This window comes from Ranitomeya variabilis, chromosome 2 (genome assembly GCF_051348905.1).
Source record: "Ranitomeya variabilis isolate aRanVar5 chromosome 2, aRanVar5.hap1, whole genome shotgun sequence".
Lineage (NCBI taxonomy): Eukaryota > Metazoa > Chordata > Amphibia > Anura > Dendrobatidae > Ranitomeya > Ranitomeya variabilis.
This window is the reverse complement of record NC_135233.1, coordinates 598,044,927-598,067,007: the sequence shown is the minus strand read 5'-3', so window position 1 is coordinate 598,067,007 and position 22,081 is coordinate 598,044,927. Positions and strand designations below refer to the sequence as shown.

The window sequence follows — 22,081 nt, the reverse complement described above, 5'->3', positions numbered from 1 at the left end:
AGAATATACAAAAAAAATCAATATCCATCTTCTGAAGTAGTGCTGTTCCTTTATACTCCATGCTGTGTGCAACACTGGTTTTCTTCATCTTCGGGCATGGAGGTATTATGACCACTGCAGCCAAACAGTAGCTGCTGAGTGGCTGCCTATACATTCCATCTGAGCCAGAAGAAAGAGTATTTTTTTTCCTGGCTCGGATGTAATGTAAAGCTGATTGGTTGCAGCTGTAATGTGATGATCCCATCCAGAAAACGTCAAGAAGTACTGAATAGCAGTGCAGGTCCATGGGTTTTGATTTGTTTTATATTATTTTCCCACCACCACATATTTATTTACAATATGATTTAAAGTAGTTGACAGCCCCTTTAACTAATACCTGGGGCCCTAAACTGGACACAAAGTCCTTAGCCTCAAAAAACTTTCTGCTACACAAGGAGATACACGGCAAGCTGAGAGTGCACTTAATGCACTTAATGAGATTGTTGATGAAATATTACCTCCTACTGAAAATTTTTCATTATATCATATACAGTTGTGCTCAAAAGTTTACATACCCTGGCAGAATTTTTGCTTTCTTGGCTTTTTTTTCAGAGAATATGAATGATAACATCAAAACCTTTTCTCCATTCATGGTTAGTGGTTGAGTGATCAAAAGTTCACATACCCCTGTTCTTAATACAATGTATTTCCCCCTCTAACATCAATGACAGCTTTAATTATTTTGTGGTAGTTGTGGATGAGGTTCTTTATTTTCTCAGATGGTAAAGCTGCCCACTCTTCTTGGCAAAAAGCCTCTAGTTTCTATAAATTCCTGGGCTGTCTAGCATGAATTGCGCACTTGAGATCTCCCCAAAGTGGCTCAATGATATTGAGGTCAGGAGACTGAAATGGCCATTCCAGAACCTTCACTTTGTGCTGCTGTAGCCAATGACAGGTCGGCTTTGTGTTTTGGATCGTTGTCATGTTGGAACATCCAAGTACGTCCCATGCGCAGCTTCCGGATTGATGAGTGCAAATTTGCCTCCAGTATTTGCTGATAAGGTGCTGCATTCATCTTTCCTTCAAGTTTCCTGTGCCTTTGTAGCTCACACATCCTCAAAACATCAGCGATCCACCTCTGTGCCTTAGGATGGTGTTCCTTTCATTATAGGCCTGGTTGACCTCTCTCCAAATGTAACATTTATGGTTGTGGCCAAAAAGTTCAATTTTGGTCTCATCACTCCAAATTACCTTGTTCCAGAAGTTTTGAGGCTTGTCTCTGTGCTGTTTTGTATATTGTAGGTAAGATACTTTGTGGCATTTGCGCAGTAATGGCTTCCTTCTGGTGACTCGACCATACAGCCTATTTTTCTTCAAGTGACTCCTTATTGTGCATCTTGTAACAGCCACACCAATAGTTTTCAGAGAGTCTTGTATTTTATCTCCTCATATTTGTGGGTTTTTCTTTGCATCTCGAACAATTTTCCTGGCAGTTGTAGATGACATTTTTGTGGGTGTACCTGACTGTGTTTTTTTTTTACTGAGCCCCTGATTTGTTAACCCCTTAAGCCCCGAGGGTGGTTTGCACGTTAATGACCAGGCCAATTTTTACAATTCTGACCACTGTCTCTTTATGAGGTTAGAACTCTGGAACACTTCAACGGATCTTGGCGATTCTGACACTGTTTTCTCGTGACATATTGTACTTCATGATAGTGGTCAAATTTATTCGATATAACTTGCGTTTATTTGTGAAAAAAAAAACCGGAAATTTGGTGAAAATTTTGAAAATTTCGCAATTTTCCAACTTTGAATTTTTATGCCCTTAAATCACAGAGATATGTCATGCAAAATACTTAATAAGTAACATTTCCCACATATCTACTTTACATCAGCACAATTTTGGAACCAAAATGTTTTTTTGTTAGGGAGTTATAAGGGTTAAAAGTTGACCAGCAATTTATCATTTTTACAACACCATTTTTGTTTAGGGACCACATCTCATTTGAAATCATTTTGAGGGGTCTATATGATAGAAAATACCCAAGTGTGACACCATTCTAAAAACTGCACCCCTCAAGGTGCTCAAAACCACATTCAAGAAGTTTATTAACCCTTCAGGTGTTTCACAGGAATTTTTGGAATGTTTAAATAAAAATGAAAATTTAACTTTTTTTCACACAAAATTTATTTCAGCTCCAATTTGTTTTATTTTACCAAGGGTAACAGGAGAAAATGGACCCAAAAAGTTGTTGTACAAATTGTCCTGAGTACGCTGATACCCCATATGTGGGGGTAAACCACTGTTTGGGCGCATGGCAGAGCTCGGAAGGAAAGGAGCGCCATTTTACTTTTCAATGCAAAATTGACTGGAATTGAGATGGGACGCCATGTTGCATTTGGAGAGCCCCTGATGTGCCTAAACATTGAAACCCCCCACAAGTGACACCATTTTTGAAAGTAGACCCCTTAAGGAACTTATCTAGATGTGTGGTGAGCACATTGACCCAACAAGTGCTTCACAGAAGTTTATAATGCAGAGCCGTAAAAATAAAAAATCATATTTTTTCACAAAAATGATCTTTTCGCCCCCAATATTTTATTTTCCCAAGGGTAAGAGAAGAAATTAGACCCCAAAAATTGTTGTGTAATTTGTCCTGAGTACGCTGATACCCCATATGTGGGTGTAAACCATTGTTTGGGCGCATGGCAGAGCTCGGAAGGGAAGGAGCGCCATTTGACTTTTCAATGCAAAATTGACTGGAATTGAGATGGGACACCATGTCGCATTTGGAGAGCCCCTGATGTGCCTAAACATTAAAACCCCCACAAGTGACACCATTTTGGAAAGTAGACCCCCTAAGGAACTTATCTAGATGTGTTTTGAGAGCTTTGAACCCCCAAGTGTTTCACTACGAGGGGACTGGATGCCTTTCTTGAAAAGTATAATGTTACAGGGTATATACACTAGATTCCTTGATAGGGCGTTGATCCAGGGAACTAGTCTGACTGCCGTATGTGGAGTCGGGAAGGAATTTTTTTTCCCCAATGTGGAGCTTACTCTTTGCCACATGGGTTTTTTTTGCCTTCCTCTGGATCAACATGTTAGGGCATGTTAGGTTAGGCTATGGGTTGAACTAGATGGACTTAAAGTCTTCCTTCAACGTTAATAACTATATGTAATAACTATATGTAACTACAGTTTATAACGCAGAGCCATGAAAATAAAAATATTTTTTTTTTCACAAAAATGATTTTTTAGCCCCCAGTTTTGTATTTTCACAAGGGTAACAGGATAAATTGGACCCTAAATGTTGTTGTGCAATTTGTCCTGAGTACGCTGATACCCCATATATGAGGGGGGGGAACCACTGTTTGGGCGCATGGCAGAGCTCGGAAGGGAAGGAGCGCCATTTGGAATGCAGACTTAGATGGATTGGTCTGCAGGCGTCACGTTGCATTTGCAGAGCCCCTGATGTACCCAAACAGTAAAAAAAAAACCCACAAGTGACCCTATATTGGAAACTAGACCTCACAAGGAACTTATCTAGATGTGTTGTGAGAACTTTGAACCCCCAAATGTTTCACTATAGTTTATAACGCAGAGCCGTGAAAATAAAAATTTTTTCAGAAAAATGATTTTTTAGCCCCCAGTTTTGTATTTTCCCAAGGGTAACAGGAGAAATTGGACCCCAAAAGTTGTTGTCCAATTTGTCCTGAGTACGCTGATACCCCATATGTGGGGGGGAATAACGCAGAGCCGTGAAAATAAAAATTATTTTTTTTTTTCAGAAAAATTATTTTTTAGCCCCCAGTTTTGTATTTTCCCAAGGGTAACAGGAGAAATTGGACCCCAAAAGTTGTTGTCCAATTTGTCCTGAGTACGCTGATACCCCATATGTGGGGGGAACCACTGTTTGGGTGCATGGCAGAGCTCGGAAGGGAAGGAGCGCCATTTGGAATGCAGACTTAGATGGATTGGTCTGCAGGCGTCACATTGCATTTGCAGAGCCCCTGATGTACCCAAACAGTACAAACCCCCCACAAGTGACCCCATATTGGAAACTAGACCTCCCAAGGAACTTATGTAGATGTGTTGTGAGAACTTTGAACCCCCAAGTGTTTCACTACAGTTTACAACGCAGAGCCGTGAAAATAATTTTTTTTTTCCCCACAAAAATGATTTTTATGTTAGGGTTGGCGGAACGCACCGAATATTTTTATTAGATGGGATTGGTGCGTTCGCAACCCGGGATCCACCGTGCAGGAAAGAACCTGCTGCTAAGTAATTGGCGGCACTATATGGCGGTATGAACCAGATCTGTTAGCTTCACAGAGCGGCCGAGAAAGCAAAGCTCTATGCCCTGTTAGACTTTCACAGAGGCACAGGTTAACTACCCAAATGAGAGCAGACAGTGGTCATGCATGCACACAAAACTCCTCGCCGGAGGTGCCAGCGTTCTAGGGGCTTATTTCAGCCAGGTCCCTGAATACACACAAACACAATCTCCTCGCCGGAGGTGCCAGCATTCTAGGGGCTTATTTCAGCCGGGTCCCTGAACACATACAAACACATGACCACACTGGCGCATGGCTGTGCAGCCATGCGAGCCTTAAATAGCTGCAGCACGTACAGGACCTTCCTAGAAGGACCAATGAGAGGCTGCTACAGAGCCTGCGCACCTACAGGACCTGCCTAGAAGGACCAATAGATTTGGCTGCAGTACCTGAGCATGTGACCCTTGATTTCCACTGAGAGATCTTACCCTGGGCATGCTCAGTGTGTGCAAAGCAGGACTTAGTCCCAGAAAAGCCTGCTCGCCACAGATCAGTGCAGGGTACAATAGCAGAGCCTGGAAAGGCAGCAGTAACCCTTTGCACAGTATCAGTCTCAGTGAGACGCTGGGACCGACGTCTCCGCTGAGCAGGCTCCACTGCGGCCGATGCAGAATGGGAGACCGCAGCAGACACAGATCGAGATTCCCCCTGTGCAGCAGAGGAAACTCGACTCCTAACATTTTAGCCCCCCAAATTTTTATTTTCCCAAGGATAACAAGAGAACTTCGACCCCAAAAGTTGTTGTCCAATTTGTCCCGAGTACGCTGATACCCCATATGTTGGGGTAAACCCCTGTTTGTGCGCACGGGAGAGCTCGGAAGGGAAGGAGCACTGTTTTTCAACGCAGAATTGGCTGGAATTGAGATCGGACGCCATGTCGCGTTTGGAGAGACCCTGATGTGCCTGAACAGTGGAAACTCCCCAATTCTACCTGAAACTCTAATCCAAACACACCCCTAACCCTAATCCCAACGGTAACCCTAACCCTGACACACCCCTAACTCTAATCCCAACCCTAATCCCAACCATAAATGTAATCCAAACCCTAACTGTAACTTTAGCCCCAACCCTAACTTTAACCCCAACCCTAACTTTAGCCCCAACCCTAACCCTAACTTTAGCCCCAACCCTAACCCTAACCCTAGCCCTAACCCTAGCCCTAACCCTAACCCTAGCCCTAACCCTAGTCCTAACCCTAACCCTAACCCTAATGGGAAAATGGAAATAAATACATTTTTTTAATTTTATTATTTTTCCCTAACTAAGGGGGTGATGAAGGTGGGTTTGATTTACTTTTATAGCGTTTTTTTATATCAGATTTTTATGATTGGCAGCTGTCACACACTAAAAGACGCTTTTTATAGCAAAAAAGTTTTTGCATCTCCACATTTTGAGACCTATAATTTTTCCATATTTTGGTCCACAGACTCATGTGAGGTCTTATTTTTTATTTATTGGTAATATTTTTGGACACGTGACAGTTTTTGATCACTTTTTATTCCGATTTTTGTGAGGCAGAATGACCAAAAACCAGCTATTCATGAATTTTTTTGGGGGAGGCGTTTATACCGTTCCACGTTTGGTAAAATTGATAAAGCAGTTTTATTCTTCGGGTCAGTACGATTACAGCGATATCTCATTTATATCATTTTTTTTATGTTTTGGCGCTTTTATGCGATAAAAGCTATTTTATAGAAAAAATAATTATTTTGGCATCGCTTTATCCTGAGGACTATAACTTATTTATTTTTATTTGTGCTTATGATGCTGTATGGCGGCTTGATTTTTGCGGGACAAGATGACGTTTTCAGCGGTACCATGGTTATTTATATCCGTCTTTTTGATCGCGTGTTATTCCACTTTTTGTTCGGCAGTATGATAATAAAGCGTTGTTTTTTGGCTTGTTTTTTTTTTTTCTTACGGTGTTCACTGAAGGGGTTAACTAGTGGGACAGTTTTATAGGTTGGGTCGTTACGGACGCGGCGATAGTAAATATGTGTACTTTTATTGTTTTTTTGGTTTTTTTTAGATAAAGAAATGTATTTATGGGAATAATATATATTTTTTTCTTTATTTAGGATTTTTTTTTTTTTTTACACATGTGTAAAATTTTTTTTTACTTTTTACTTTGTCCCGGGGGGGACATCACAGATCGCTGATCTGACAGTTTGCAGAGCACTCTGTCAGATCAGCGATCTGACATACAGCCGTGCAGGCTTACCAGCCTGCTGTGGACCCGGAAGTACTCCCTGCAGGACCCGGATGCAGCCCTGCGGCCATTTTGGATCCGGGGACTGCAGGGAGGAGACGCTCAGTACAAGGTGAGTACATCGCCTTGTACCGATCGTCTCAGGGAAGCACGCAGGGAGCCCCCTCCCTGCGCGATGCTTCCCTGTACCGCCGATACACTGCGATCATGTTTGATCACAGTGTGCCGGGGGTTAATGTGCCGGGGGCGGTCCGTGACCGCTCCTGGCACATAGTGCCGGATGTCAGCTGCGATAGTCAGCTGACACCCGGCCGCGATCGGCCGCGCTCTCCCCGTGAGCGCGGCCGATCACATATGACGCACTATCCCGTCACTGGGAATTAAGTCCCAGGTCACCTTGATGGGATAGTACGTGATATGGGATTAAGGGGTTAATCACAGTTTGTACACTGCTGGCTGGCATTATCAATTCCTTGCATATCTTTTTGTATCCCTTTACTGTTTTATACAGTTCAACTACCTTTTCCTGTAGATCCATTGACAATTCTTTTGCTTTCCCCATGACTCACAATCCATAAACATCAGTGGCTGGATGAAAGATGCAAGAGTCTGTTTGGATCCCAGAAACTCACTCAGCTTTTATGCACACACACTGATTACAAGCAAACAGGTCACAGGTGAGGATGCTACCTTTAGTAGCCATTCAAACCCATTTGTGTCAACTCCTGTGCATGTTATCGGCCCAAAAGTACCAGGGTATGTGAACTTTTGATTGGGGTCATTTGGATGTTTTGGGTTCTCATTATGATTTAAAAAGAGAAAACACAGTTGTTTGACAATAAATGGCTTCACCCAACCACTAACCACGAATGGGAAAAAAAATTTGTGTTATCATTCATATTCTGTGAAAAAAGGCCAAAAAAAGCAAAAATTCTGCCGGGGTATGCAAACTTTTGAGCACATCTGTACCTAGGTTTAAACAACAACAATTAGAGGAGTACCAAGACAGTGAAAAATGTCAAAAAAGGCATAAAAATGTTTTTGATTTTCTCAAGAAAAAATATTTAACATCCTATGTCAGTGATCTCTGTCCCTACTGTAAAGATGACATTTGCTCTTGTTGCTCTCCTCTATAGAACTCCTAACAAGTTTTTAAGGAATCCTGGTTAAGAAACATGTTCCGATGCACTGAATAGGTAGAAACTCTCTACCTTACTGGATATTTAACTTCTATTTTTTTGTCTTTTAAAAACGTTGAAAATGTTTTTAAAAATGATTTTTCAACATTGGGCTGCATTGATGTTATAGTCCTATAATAATAATTAATAATAATAATTTTATTTCTATAGCGTCAACATATTCCGCAGGACTTTACATTTTGAGTCCTGATCACATTGAGGTTCAGCCGTCTTGTTTATATTACCATACGTCGTATTGATTATCAGACAGGTTACACTAATAAGATACAACTTTGCATACCTCATCGCAATAAGTGAGTGAAGGCAAGCCAGCATCCTTTCCATCTTAACAGGTGGGGAACAGATGCTCTAAGCCCTGTTCATCTGATGCACTTCACATGACTGGCCAGATGGGTCAATGATTAACATGACTATGGGAAGTGAGCACATTGCATGTTTTCGTCTTGGCCATGGAATATTAATAGTAATAGCATACCCCTCAGCTATCCCATCTTTAGATGGGGGGTCCTGATTTTTTATGACAAGCCATATTAGGCTTTGGTTTGTTTGACAGATTACGGGTAAGCTTCATTGTTGACTTTAATCTAAGAAACAATACTGAAAAAAATAATAATATAAATCTAACAGTTAAAATATTAATAAATATTTTTCAACAAATCTTATGAAGTCAAATTGCAAACATATCCTATGCAACTTACATTCAGGAGTACAGGGCTAAGTTGATTGAATTTTTTTTTTTTCGTGAAGGTCACTGCAGTCATGTCATTGTGTCAATCATTAGGATGGGGTTACACGGAACCAAATGTTGCGCGTCATGAAGGTTGCGACATCGCATTGTTGCAGCACATTGAATGATTGTTGATGGGGATCATGTTGCAATCCATAACCTACCTTATTTTGAGACTTTACGATTTTTGGGCATTGGTGGCAAGTTGCATGCAACTTTGTTCCGATAGGCTTCAATGTAAATTGTGTGCAATTTGCATCTTGCACTCGACCTGTCTGTGATGCTTACAAGTCAGGTGAACCTCGCAGTTCTGTCTTAGCAGTGACGTGCTCAAGAAAGGGACTGTAGTGCAATCACATTATCAACAAAAAAAAACACATTACGAAAATAGACAGAAATATTGGGTAATGTTCAAGTATTTTTTTTTTTTTTTTTAAGATCTGGCTTTCTTAGGCTAGGTTCCCATGCCGCCTTTTTGCTGCATTTTTTTTTTGCAGAAAATAAGTTGCTTTTTACAGTAGAAACCTATACGATTTAAGAGATCTCATGCACACGCATCTTTTTTTTTTTCCGGACTAAATTTGAGCATTGCAGCGTTTTTCAAAATTTGCAGCATGTCCATGCTTTTGCATCGTTTTTTTTCACCCATAGAAAGCAATGAGAAAGTGCAAAAACGCTACAAAGATAGATAGCGTAACGTTTGTGCTGTATTTTTGCAGTGCTTTGGTGAATAAAACTAACTTTATAATCATGTAAAGTAGACAAAACACACATGTAATCAGTCTGAAAAATGCAGAAAAAAAAATACACGGCAACGCCAAAAAAATCAAACTTGCACTCCGCCTGAAAAATGCAGTAAAAAATACACAGCAAAAAAGGAAAAATCACACATGTAATGCACCTGCAAAATGCAGCAAAAATACACAGCAAAAAATGAAAAATCACACATGTAATCCACCTGCAAAATGCAGCAAAAAATACACAGCAAAAACAAAAAGTCACATATGTAATGCACCTGCAAAATGCAGCAAAAATACACAGCAAAAACAAAAAGTCACATATGTAATCCGCCTGAAAATGCAGCTGTTTGCCTATTATACATTGCATTTTTACAATTTTGGATGCAGAAAAAAGTAGCCTTTGTCTAAAAAAACCAAGCTATAGATGAGTCAGACAAATGGTTTTTGGTCACACGACTTCTCTGAGATTTGCGGTTGTACAGTCACCACAACCCTAGTTTTGGCTGTGATGTCGCAATGTGACACTACGCTCTTTAAGCCATGCAGCCCATATACCCCCAGAATTTTTATACCAGCATTTTACCGTAAGCTTCTATATACATAGCATCTATAAAATAAATTATCGCCGTGTTACGGTTGAATCCCGGTAGCAATGCGCGGTAATATTTAGTGAGCGGTGGCATATACAACTTCTTAGTAAGGGGAACCCTCTTTTCACATAAGAGGATAATGGGAAAATATACATAGATTTCCCTCCTCTTTGCTATACTTACATATATAATTTGGGCACCCTCCTTACGCCTTTAAACACAAAAACATAATAAAAGGCGATGCTGAAAATATGGTTTCAAGTAATTCAGTAGTACAGTCATTTAAAAATCACAAGTTAAACTCCCCGCTGTGTTTCAAAGAAGTTTCAAAACCCAGTAGGAGTGTATTAAACAGTGAACGAGGAGAAAAAAAATCATTGGTAGTCACTATTTGATGTGGAAATGTACAAGAGAAGACGGCGGGCGGAAATAATTGAAAGTGGCTGATTTGATATTAATACTTCTAAACTTTCTGACCCTCCAAGCTGCATCACAGCCCGCACTTTATTAACTCTATAAATAGTTGTTTTATTATTATTACTATTATTTTAATTTATTAAAATGCGGAAAGAAAGTGAGATCTTCTGTGAGACGTGAAGCCAGTGTGAGAGGAGGAAGGTTAAATAAGCTAATATTGAACTTGTAAACCGCTATTATCATCTGTTGTTTCTTTTTGTGAGTCATAATAAAACACTTCAACTTTTACCGGAGTGTTTGACTTTACGCTTATTGTACTCTCTTGGGCTGCTGTACTCTGGGTTATTTATTGTATGCTTTGAATGGTAAAAAAAAAGGAAAAAAATACAGATATTTCCGAGCGTTCTTTTCATCTGAGACTAAAGGTAATATGAGAAAATGTTGGGCACACTGGTACGAAGCGGGAGCGAGTCACACGAGGTAACGTCACCATAAACACCGTAGATGCCATTACTGCCATAATTAGTGTACGTCCAATAACAACTATAGTGATTACATGTTACCTAAACAACTTGCTGGGGTTCAGTCCACAGTGGTGTCACCAAAAAGAGTGACATGTCTGTCATTCTTGATGACATATTATATTGTCTTCCAAACAAGGGACATCGGGAAATGTAGGGAACTAGTAAAGTTAGGGGCTCATACACACTACCGTATCACAGCTCCTAATAAGTGTTTTTTTTTACAATAACCTAAAAACTAAAAGCTGCTAGTTGCTAACTACCTACTTGTTCTACTCGGTGCTGGCCCAGAGTGGTCACCGGCCGCTGTTCCAGAGACTCAGCTACTCAACGTCAACACAGCAGCTCTTCCTCTTCCGCTCTGCTCTGTTGATGGGGAGGTGACTGCCGGCGTCATAATGATTGACAGCTAGCTTCCCGCAGTTAGGCAGCAGGGAGCCAGCTTTCAATCAGTATGATGTTGGCGGTAACGCCCCATCAACAGAGCAGAGTGAAAGAGAAGCAGCTGCTCTGTCGATATGACGTTAGCAGGAGCCACAGAATCGCCAACTTGGGCGGTCTGTAACCACTCTGTGCAGGAAGAGATCGGCATTGGGCACGAAAGAAAAGTAATTGGCAACTACCTGCCTGTAAGTTCTCTTTCCCATAGAAAAAAAAATAGTCCTGGATAAACCTTTTAATGCAACACTTATAGTCGTCTAAGAGGACCAACTATACATCTTTAAGATCCAATCCCATATGGAAATATGCAGAGCATTATACAGTACACTTATAATACTTGAGACAGCACCATAGTACAGAGCTTGTTTTCTTCTTGGCAATGGCTTATTATTAATACTTATCTTCTTCAAATGTGCCACCTTTTAGCATTCCTGATCCTCACAAGGAGCTACTGGGCAGCTCTACAATGTATGATCTAGCACTAGGGAGTAGAATTAATAAAACTGATATTCTACTAGTTGTAAACTTTTCAAGTTGTCGAGTCTTTTCATATCTTATTTTGGGATCCTTAATTTAAAAATTTAAAAATGAAAACATGGCCACCATTGGAGCTTCAACAATAACTATTAGGCTGCCGTCACACTAGCAGAATTTTACATCAGTATTTGTAAGCCAAAACCAGGAGTGGAACAATTAGAGGAAAAGTATAATAGAAACATATGCTCCACTTCTGCATTTATCACCCACTCCTGGTTTTGGCTTACAAATACTGATGTAAAATACCGACCAAATACTGCTAGTGTGACGGCAGCCTTACTCAAGTTTTAGACTTCGAAAAGACGTAACCCTTAAATGGGTTGCCCAATCTGGATCCCTCCATAATTAAATGAAGCCAATCTGAGGCCCACCTTCTGTAACCTGTTATTGGCGGAGTACGACAATCCCCACAGAGCCTTTACTTACATGTCGCCCCTTTAAAGTAATGCATGACGATGTGATAAATGATCATTGACAGTCCTCCATAGTGGGAGTCTGGGAGAGCTAGTTGCTGGTTGTTCTGACATATATGACGTAAGAGGACTATCCCAGGACATGGATAATTTCTTTCAGATAGAGAGGCTCTTCTGCTACAGGTAATGACCATTTTCATTACTAGTACTTATCCCTGACACATCCCCCTTGAAGTCTGTCTCTTATCTCGTCCAACAATCTTTAAAAACAATATTTATGGCTTGATGTGTTACCTATTTTTATAGAATAGAATAATAATTTACTTAAAAACATTTTTTTTTAAGGTTTTCTGGGCAAGCTATTGCAAGCAATAATAAGATTTTTCTCGCTATTACTATATACATCCAGACATTAAAACCTTCATACATAATAACATGCAAATCATATGCTAATACAAATTCTGTTTACTCAACTTTTTCCATCTCCTGGGCGGAATTAAACAAGTTGTTTTTATCCCATAAATTACGAAGGTGCAAACACATCATCAATATCCTGTGGAGCTCTTATATATAAATATATGGTAGATACATTTAGTCAATTATGGTAATTTTTGGAATTCTGCCACTTTGCGTATTTTAAAAACTGCAAAATTACAACGAGGAATTTCTTAGCGATAACTCACAGTCGTAAATCATAATTGACAACTCTCCTGGAATGTCCAAGAGGCTCCCGAAAAAAGGGGAGAGTGGAAGAGTTGGCAAATTTCTCAGGTACCATCAAAATTTCCTGGAAAATAGAGCTATTGTATATGAATGTTGATCTGATGTGCAGTTGGATGCTGCCTATCCAGGAGGCAGGAAATGGGGTATGAATTGGTAAAAGGGGTACGATTAGGGCAGGAGCTGATGAGCATAGATTCACTCATCCGAGAGAGTAGGGCCGATTATGCAAATCACACTCTGATCAAACTATGTTGAGTTAATCACTTTGTGATCATAGTGTGCTCCGATTATCTTGGATAAGGAAAAAACATTCTCCATCTTCTCCATTGTGTCAGTCCTTGGCAATCAGACTACACCCAGATTTCATCCGGACCGGCTGTGTCCAAGGAAAAAATCTGACATGTGCGCAGTTCCATAGAATAACAATAGTCCGGGTGAGAGCCAATGTTTTGTCATATCGCATTTAAATCAATAACAGTTTGCCCTTACATGTAGAGATTTATAACTGATGCAGCCCAGTAACAAGTGATCGTCAACTACATACAAGTAGATTGGAACTGGTTTACTGGTCCTTTTACAGGAGTCTACAAAAACTGATTATTCTGTCCAGCTACAAATGATCTGTTCTGATAAGCAACTTATTGATGGCGGCACATGTGCTGCTGATAACAATAATTTGCCCACCGGGTATAACCGATCCGATTACCCAACAAATGGCATGTTTACAAGGGCTGATAATTAGGCATAAGCGTTCTTACCAACACTCGTTCACCAATTAACGCCTCATCTAAATGTGTCATTAGGCAATATACAGTACATGTCACATTAAAGGTCTCTGCACAGCTTAAATCTTACAAGCAAAGTGCATCCATCAGGGGAGGACAAAACAATGTCCTACTGGCCTCTGTGGCGCCAATATACATCAGTATACTGGAAACAAATGGTATAGAGTAGTGTTGTTTCCTATTCCATACAAGGGTATATAGGAAAAAAATGTATACGCATTCTCAACAATCTGACCATATAGGCAACATATCCAACGTTCAAGAGTATATACTAATCAGCTCACCCGTTCCACGTGAATGTTTCAACTCCTCGATCGGATGTCTTTGGTGTATTGACTGAAAATGCGTTGGTTTTTCTTGGGTTCTACAGTTTTTTGTGCTGTCAGTTGATTAACTAGATAAAGAAGATTTATTTTATAAAGATATGATTAGGTTCTGGATTATGTTTTTATTACCTCAACGTATCCAACTCTAGGCTTATGCAGAGGTATACATGTACATGTGTGCCAAAAAAAGGCCACTAACGTTATGCGAACAAGGCTCTATATGGCAGTGTATGACACAGTTTATGTTTTGTTTTTAATTAATTTATCTGTAGGGGGGGGTTATAAAAAAAAATATTAGTAGTTCCCATTCACATTTAGCCATATTGTTGGACTAAAATAATGATCAGGGGAAATTCCAGCTAGGTATGGATTTGACAAGAGTGTACTAAGATCAAAAGGGATCAATATTCTACACGGATTTTGTGACCAATTGTGAAATACTGAGAATTGCCCCAAATCTTCCAAAAGACATCAGCATGATTTATAGTCAAGTACCAGTGGCGAAAAAAGATCAATAGGTGTCTTAAAGAGAATGTTATTAGGACCAACCCTGCTAAGCCGTCTATACTTTTTGGCAATCCTGGTGTTCTGTAGCAAATGCCAAGCGTCCTGCACGGTGTTGGGCTGTGAGCACAACACCCATCTGTGGATGTTGGGCCCTCAGACCATCCTCATGGAGTCGGTTTCTAACCGATTGTGCACACACATGCACATTTGTGGCCTGCTGGAGGTCATTTTGCAGGGCTCTGGCAGTGCTCCTCCTGTTCCTCCTTGCACAAAGGCGGAGGTAGCGGTCCTGCTGCTCAGTTGTTGCCCGCCTACGGCCCCCTCCATGTCTCCTGGTGTACTGGCCTGTCTCCTGGTAGTGCCTCCAGCCGGTGGACACTTGATTTCACAGAAGTTTGATTTACTTGGAGTTATTTTCTGTTGTTTAAGTGTTCCCTTTATTTTTTTGAGCACTGCATATATATATATATATATATATATATATATATATATATATATATATATACACGTGTGTGTGTTACTGACATCTACATATCTATGTATTCTATGTGTATATGTCTATTCTTTTATTCTATCCTGTCACATGAGATTTTACTGTATGTGGCAGATGAATTGCCGGCTTTTATTCTATCTATCTATCTATCTATCTATCTATCTATCTATCTATCTATCTATCTATTCCAAGCTTGGGAGGCTTCCCAGGCTATTGATATCAGCTCACAGCTGTATACTTAGCTTTTACTGTGTATTAAAATGGGGGACCCTAAAAAAAATGAAAAAAAACGTAGGGTCCCCCTATAATAAATAACCAGCAAGGCTATGCAGACAGCTGCAGGCTGATATTAATAGCCTAGAAAGAAGCCCTGGATACTGCTCCCACCCCCCAGGCTAAAAACATCAGCTCTCAGCCGCCCCAGGAAAGGCAAATCTCTAAGACTATTGACTCTGCGCTTGATGTCACCTGACAATACAAAGGTGACATCAACCCCCCCCCCAACTATCACCCCACTTGCCACCGCTACAGGGCACAGGGCAAGTGGGAAACGAGAGGCTAAGTGCCAGAATTGACACATCTTACAGATGCGCCTTTTCTGGGGCGGCCGAGTGCTGATGTTTTTAGCCTGGAGGGCAGTATGCAGGGCCCTTTCCTAAGCTATTAATATCAGCCTGCAGCTGTCTGCATAGCCTTTGCTGGTTATTAAATATAGGGGCGACCCTACGTCTTTTTTTAAAGTCCCCCATTTAAATAGCTCGTAAAGGTTAAGTATACAATTGTGAGCTGATATTAATAGCCTGGGAAGCTCCATGGGTATTACCCCCCTTCCCAGTCTATAAACATCTGTCCCCAGAATTCGGTTTCCCCCTACTGGTTAAGAAAATTACATGGGAGCCCAAGCCATATTTTTCAGAAAAATAATCTTTTATTAATGAAATACATGTACAGTAAGCTGCACACACACTGTACTAATTGTATGTGTCACTGACATCTGTATATCTACCTATTCTCTGTGAATTTACTGTATGTAATCCATCTATTCTATGCTGTCGACTCCTGCTGTGATTTTACATTACGTGGCTGCTGAATTGCCGGCTTTTCTTCGATCTATTTATCTATGATATATATATGTATATATGTGTGTGTATCACTGACATCTATATATCTACCTATCCTATGTGTATATATCTATTCTATCTATTTTATTCTATCCTGTCACGCTGTGGTTTTACTATACTCGCCAGATGAATTGCCGGCTTTTCAAAGAACATCGGTGCGTAAAAATCGGACAGCACTTACATGGTTCATGTGGCATCTTGAGTTTTTCTCGCACCCATAGGCTTGCATTGGTGAGTCTCGGGCAATATACGCATATAATCGCAGAATTATGCGATTTTACACACACGTCGAATACGACTGAGAAAAAAAAGCTGATGTGAGCTGCCCCATAAATTAACACTGGGCCGAGTGCTATGCGATGTTTTCATAGTACTCGAACGTATTCTACGGTAGTGTGACTCCAGCCTTATACTCCACATACCAGTTGAACCTTTCAGGGGGCAACCATTTCCAATGCTGCTGACGTTCTTCTGTCAATGACTTATATGATCTGGACCTTTGAGGCCTTCATGTTTTCCTCATTTACTATATTGCACAGTCCTAATTTATACAATTTTTTTAATGCAATATAAACATAAGTGGTTATACACGGTCCATTAAACTCTAAGAATTGTAAAAAAAAAGTGCCTTGTTAATTAGCGGGGTAAAACAATAACATGCTATCAATGATCGCCACAATGGTTTGCATCTGAAATGATATTTATGTAATACTAACACGGATTTATGAGCTTGCACAAAGCAAAACGTTTAAAACTATACATTCTGCTCATAGATGGTAGCAATGGCTGGCAATCCTCCTTTGCGATAGACTTCCTGTCCTGGCTAACAATCCCATGCTGTGCCTTTCAATAGCCGATAGTCAATAGACTTTCAATAAATCTCAGCATGATATTGTTCTGCGGAATCAGACTGTCAGAAAGGTAAAAGAATGTTGCCTCCCTTCCACTATTAAAACTAGCTCAGGAAATGTTAAACAGATTCAGTCTTCCAGAGTCCTGAGCAGGTCTGGCTTCTAATTTTGAGAAAGATTGGACCTCATACCTGGCTTTTCCATTCATAAAAAAGTATTCACTCTGAGATTCGCATTGACTAATGGAAACATCAAAAAACACTTTCCAGACGTGTTGTAGAGTCTGTTACATAGACCTGATGTACAAATAAAAGGCGGCGGACCTTGTCTTGCTTCTTTTTTTTTTTTTTACAACATCCTAGGCAGTTCTTTTATATCATTTTAGTACCTGACTTGCTCCGTTAAAAAGGTTTTCACCGCTTTTTCAAAAGTGGGATCATCATAAAATGCAAAAATGGTATTTATCCCTCTGATTTCATGGCGACATTCCATGTGTCTCCATCGGGACCAGAAGCGATAATTGACCTGTCCATCTAGTCAACTGACCGCATAGGCTTGTAGGGTTAGGTAACTGATGGAGAGGATGTCACCAGTTCTTGGGGATTTTATGTCCAGTCTACTTTCATTTGACACCAGTGGCGTATCTAGGGGGGCAGCTGGGGCATGTGCCCGGGGCGCAGCCAGCAGGGGGGCGCAGTCGGGCCGCCTAATGCAGCGGTCCTCAGTGTCCCCCCGGCGGCTGCATTCTGTCGCCCCCGGTCTGGGAGTCAGCTGTCTCTGTGCCAACCGTCAAGCTGACAGCCGGCACAGAGAAGCTGCAGCGCTCCCAGTAGTCAATTGTACTCGTATCTTACAGACACGAGTACAATTGAAGATCTGACTGCAGGGTAGCGTCTAAACTGGAGTTGATTTATTTAGGGGGAGGAGTCGATTGCAGGAAGTTGCTGGTGGAGAAGAGAAGCCGGAGATGAGGAGCTGTGCGAGGAGAGGACCGAGGGGCTGCAGCATGGAGCCGTGTGAGGAGAGGAGCTGCACCATGGACCCTTGCACAAGGGAATGAGGACGCAGGACTCGGTGTGAGGCTCTCAGGATGTAATTTGGAAAGGGGGTGATGTTACTTGAGTGGGGCTGCATAGGGAAGATGATGGTGAGGGGCTGTGTGGGGAATGGGGGTGCTGATGAGACGTTGTGTAGGGAATGGGGGATGATGAGATGCTGTGTGGGGAATAGGGAGATGAGATGCTGTGTGGGGAATGAGGGGATGATGAGACGCTGTGTGGGGAATGGGGGGATAATGAGACGTTGTCTGGGGAATGGGGGGATGATGAGACACTGTGTGGGGAATGGGGGGATGATGAGACGCTGTGTGGGGAATGGGGAGATGATGAGATGCTGTGTGGGGAATGGGGGGATGATGAGACACTGTGTGGAGAATGGGGGGATGATGAGGAGCTGTGTGGGGAATGGGGGGATGATGAGACGCTGTGTGGGGAATGAGGGGAATGATGAGGAGCTGTGTGGGGAATGGGGGGATTTATTGTGTGGGGGAATTTGGAGAGGAAATGGGGGGATTTAAGGACACAGAATGAAGAGCAAAGGGGGGGATAGGGGGCATATATGAGGAAACAGTACAGGGGAATGGGTTGGCATGTATGAGGGAACATGTATGAGGGTGATGGGATGTGTGCAGACACAGTATGGAGAGTCAGGTGAGCAGCCAGTATAGGAAGTGAGGGGGTAAATATATGAGAAGACAGTACGGTGAACAGGAGGGAAGTGAGAGGAGACAGTATGAGGAGGGAGGGGAATAGTGTGAGGAGACAGTATGGGGGGAGAAAAGTGAGTGGGCACAGAATAGAAACTGAGTAGTGGGGGCATAGCATGGGGGACAGTGTAAGGGCACAGTCAGGAGGGGACAGTATACCAAGGAGGGGGAGTGTGATGAGAGAACAGTATAAATACTGAGCCCTATAGGGGGACACAGTATAAGAGGACAGTGTGAAGAGGGGGCCGGTATGGAAAGGAGAGGTCAGTGTGAAGAGCATGTACCATAAGAGGGACAATGTGGGGGTCATATTTTGTGCAGACAATATAGTGAGGGGCAATTTTTTATTCAGGAGCATTATAATGACAATTGTATCTTTAAGGGCGAAATGTGGAGATTTACTGCAAAAGAGCAGAGAAGATGGAAGTCTGCAGAGATGGCTGTGGATGAGAAAACTCATCATGGGGTCTGGACAAGATGAAGAAAAGAAGAACGGGTCCAGAGACGACACCATCTATAAGGTACCTGGATATAAATGTTATTTGTGATACTAACTAACTCTCATGTTTTTATTTATGTTAGGAGCATTAAAGGGAATGTCCAGGTTTGTAATGAGTCTGCAGTCATTCTTCGTGACTGCAGACTTCTGACTTCTCACAGTGTGCACTGCACGCTGTCAGGATTCTGTCGTGCTGGCGATTTAGATACATGTGGTCACGTGCTGACTAGACATGTGTGGCCTCACTCAATGAAAATGAACTGAGCGAGGCCGGGTACGTCTAGTCGGAATGTGGTCAGAAGTATACAAATTACATACTTGTGCTGACATGACTGTCCACCGGCAAGGGAGAATCCTAAAAGTGTGCAGTGCATGAGTTGTGAGAATTTAGAAGCTGCGATGTCAGGATTCAGCTCTGCAGGTTCCAGTAGTTGTCACATGGACACTTCACTCATATGTGACTTTCATACTTATGGTCCTGTGACAACGAGCTTCTCTTCTGCTTCTCTCAGTTTTCCACTGAATATTGAGAGGATTAGGGAGAGGAGCTCGTGGGCACATGACTAAGAGTGCAAATCACATGTGTGCTGGGGGGGGGGGGGGGCGCCAACATGAATTCTTGCCCCGGGTGCCAGAAACCCTAGATACACCTCTGTCTGACACTGTAGTTTTTATTTGCATGATCAATGTAATAGGGGAGAGCTGGTAACAACACTCAAAGAGGGGTAGTGCCGTTGTCAAGCTTTATCCCTTCAGAACCTCAGGAGTGTAAACATTTGTACTTGCATTCTTCATAAAATAACTATTCTGTTGCATGTTTCCTTAGATCTATATGCTGTGCTGTCCCTCTGTTATTCCTCCTAAAAAACAATAAATACTTTGACAAATGGGCTTTACCAATTGAGGGCGTGTCAGCACACAGTCGGACCTTGTCCAATCATTGCTGAAAGACCACACCTCTTTGCAAAAAAGGAAATGCCCAGTTGTCAATTTTATGCAGAATAATAGAGGGATTGAAGATCTAAAAATGCTATTTCATGAGGAATGTAAGTAAATCTGCTTAAGGCTTTAATAGCCAGCTATCTTGTTAAGGTTAGCACAGGTTTCTCTTTCACTGTTTTATATGTACATCCATGTGAATACTGGTAAATTTTTGTTTTTACAGCTCCTATACACAACCCTATGTGTCGCTATGGTTACCGACCACAAACCCAGTATAGCATGATGCAGCAGTCATTTGTTAGGCTCCTTTCACATTGCATTTTTGCAGACATTCGTTGCTCCCATCGGGGCTTGCGTCTGACCCCTCCCCCCCAAAACGGGATTCGTGTGTATGCATCAATGGTGTCATTAACTATAATGGTGCTGACAGAGTCAATGTGTTTTTCATTAATCATTTTTGGGCGTAAATACCTACTGGAGGTGGACACATAGGGACCAGAAGACCGGGTATAGGTACCGCTGATGCGGTTTCAGGATTAGCATACTGCCGAATTGGTCATAGGAACACGGACAAACTATACTAAGCTAACAGGAACACAGGATATGGGAATAGCTTTAACTAGGGATAGAGGACCTGGCAACATTCAGTCGCACACACCAACACCATTAGACTAACTATAGGGGTTGCTCAGACACCTCCCTATTGGGGAGATTGCCTTTAATATAAGATACCTCCCAGCTATTCGCTGGGAGATACCTTGCAGGGAATCACATGAACTAAATGCCTCCCAACTGTTAGCCGGGGGCATTTTACCATGTGCACGCTGCCCCTTTAAGAGCAGTGGAGCGCAACCATGTGTGCACTAGGGGCACTGTTGGAGCACAGTGCGGCGTGCACAGGGAAGAAGGCGGAGGACGCTGCTGCAGCCAGGGCGGTGAGTAACCCGGTGTCCCCACTTGGTGGGAGGAGGGGAACCATGGGGAGGCACCGCCAAACGTTACACAAACACAGGGAGAACAAGCAAACTCCTTGACTACTCTGCATTCATCTTTGACTTACACTTGTTTTTTGCCTAACGTGTGACCTGTGACCCGTGACCCTAGCTGTTATATTGGTATACTATTTATACCCAGGTGTCCTAGCCTTCTTTTTTCTGTACCCCAGCCTTTCTAAGGAACCAGTCCTCATGTAAAGTTGCATCTCGAAAGACAATGAACACATGACCCACAAAAAACACATGTCTATGTGTAGGCGATAATTTTTCCAGGAGTGTAAATATTTGTACTTGTATCCTTCATAAAATAACAATTCTGTACAGGACGGTGTAAAGGTGGAGAAGTTATCAGAACACCTTCTCTGAAGACTTCTCGTATATCATTGTATTGCCCTTTTTTATGTGTCTTATTTCATGTGATTTTACATACACTGTGTTCTGCAGCAGTAGTTAGCCTAGGACCAGAATAACAGTTAGTGTCAGCCCAGGTTGGGAGGAGATAAATGGGCACACGGGAAACTAGTTCCTGGTTGTTAGGCAGTTGATGAGGAGAAGTTGAAGCGATAAGAAGCATTATTGTTTAGGAGGAGAAGGCCACAAGTGAGAAAGAGTGTTAAGTAAAAGTTCTTTTGAAAGGATAGAATATTCCATCCCATAGTATTCTACATCCAAGAAGTATCGTTTCTCCTTGGGGAGATTGATATGCTAAGCATGCCGAGATGAGGAAACTTAAAGCCGCAATGCTCCTCTGGGAAATATGCAAATTCTCTCTTCAGAGAGGAAGAGAAGTAAAACTCTAGTGCCAGCTATTGGAAGTAGCAATCCTAAAAGTCAATGTCGACCCTTTAACGAGCCTTGTCACATGACTTAGGATAATAGCCAAACCAGAATCTCAATTTGCAGACGTTGTGTTTCGGGGTACTGCCCCTCGTCAGTGCAAAGTGTGAGATCTGGTTTGGCTGT

The 22,081-nt window shown here is 41.8% G+C and overlaps 1 long non-coding RNA gene across 3 annotated transcripts in view; it reads right to left on the bottom strand.

The window, feature by feature from the left end:
- The window catches only part of LOC143807220 (uncharacterized), an 852,709-nt gene that overhangs the window by 317,632 nt on the left and 512,996 nt on the right, over window positions 1-22,081 (bottom strand). Inside the window, exon 3 of one of the 3 annotated variants that reach the window (XR_013221676.1) lies at window positions 13,904-14,013. The exons of the other annotated variants lie outside the window; for them this stretch is intronic. This is a non-coding gene — a long non-coding RNA (uncharacterized LOC143807220). The remainder of the gene's footprint in view (window positions 1-13,903; window positions 14,014-22,081) is intronic. 3 annotated transcript variants of the gene reach the window in all.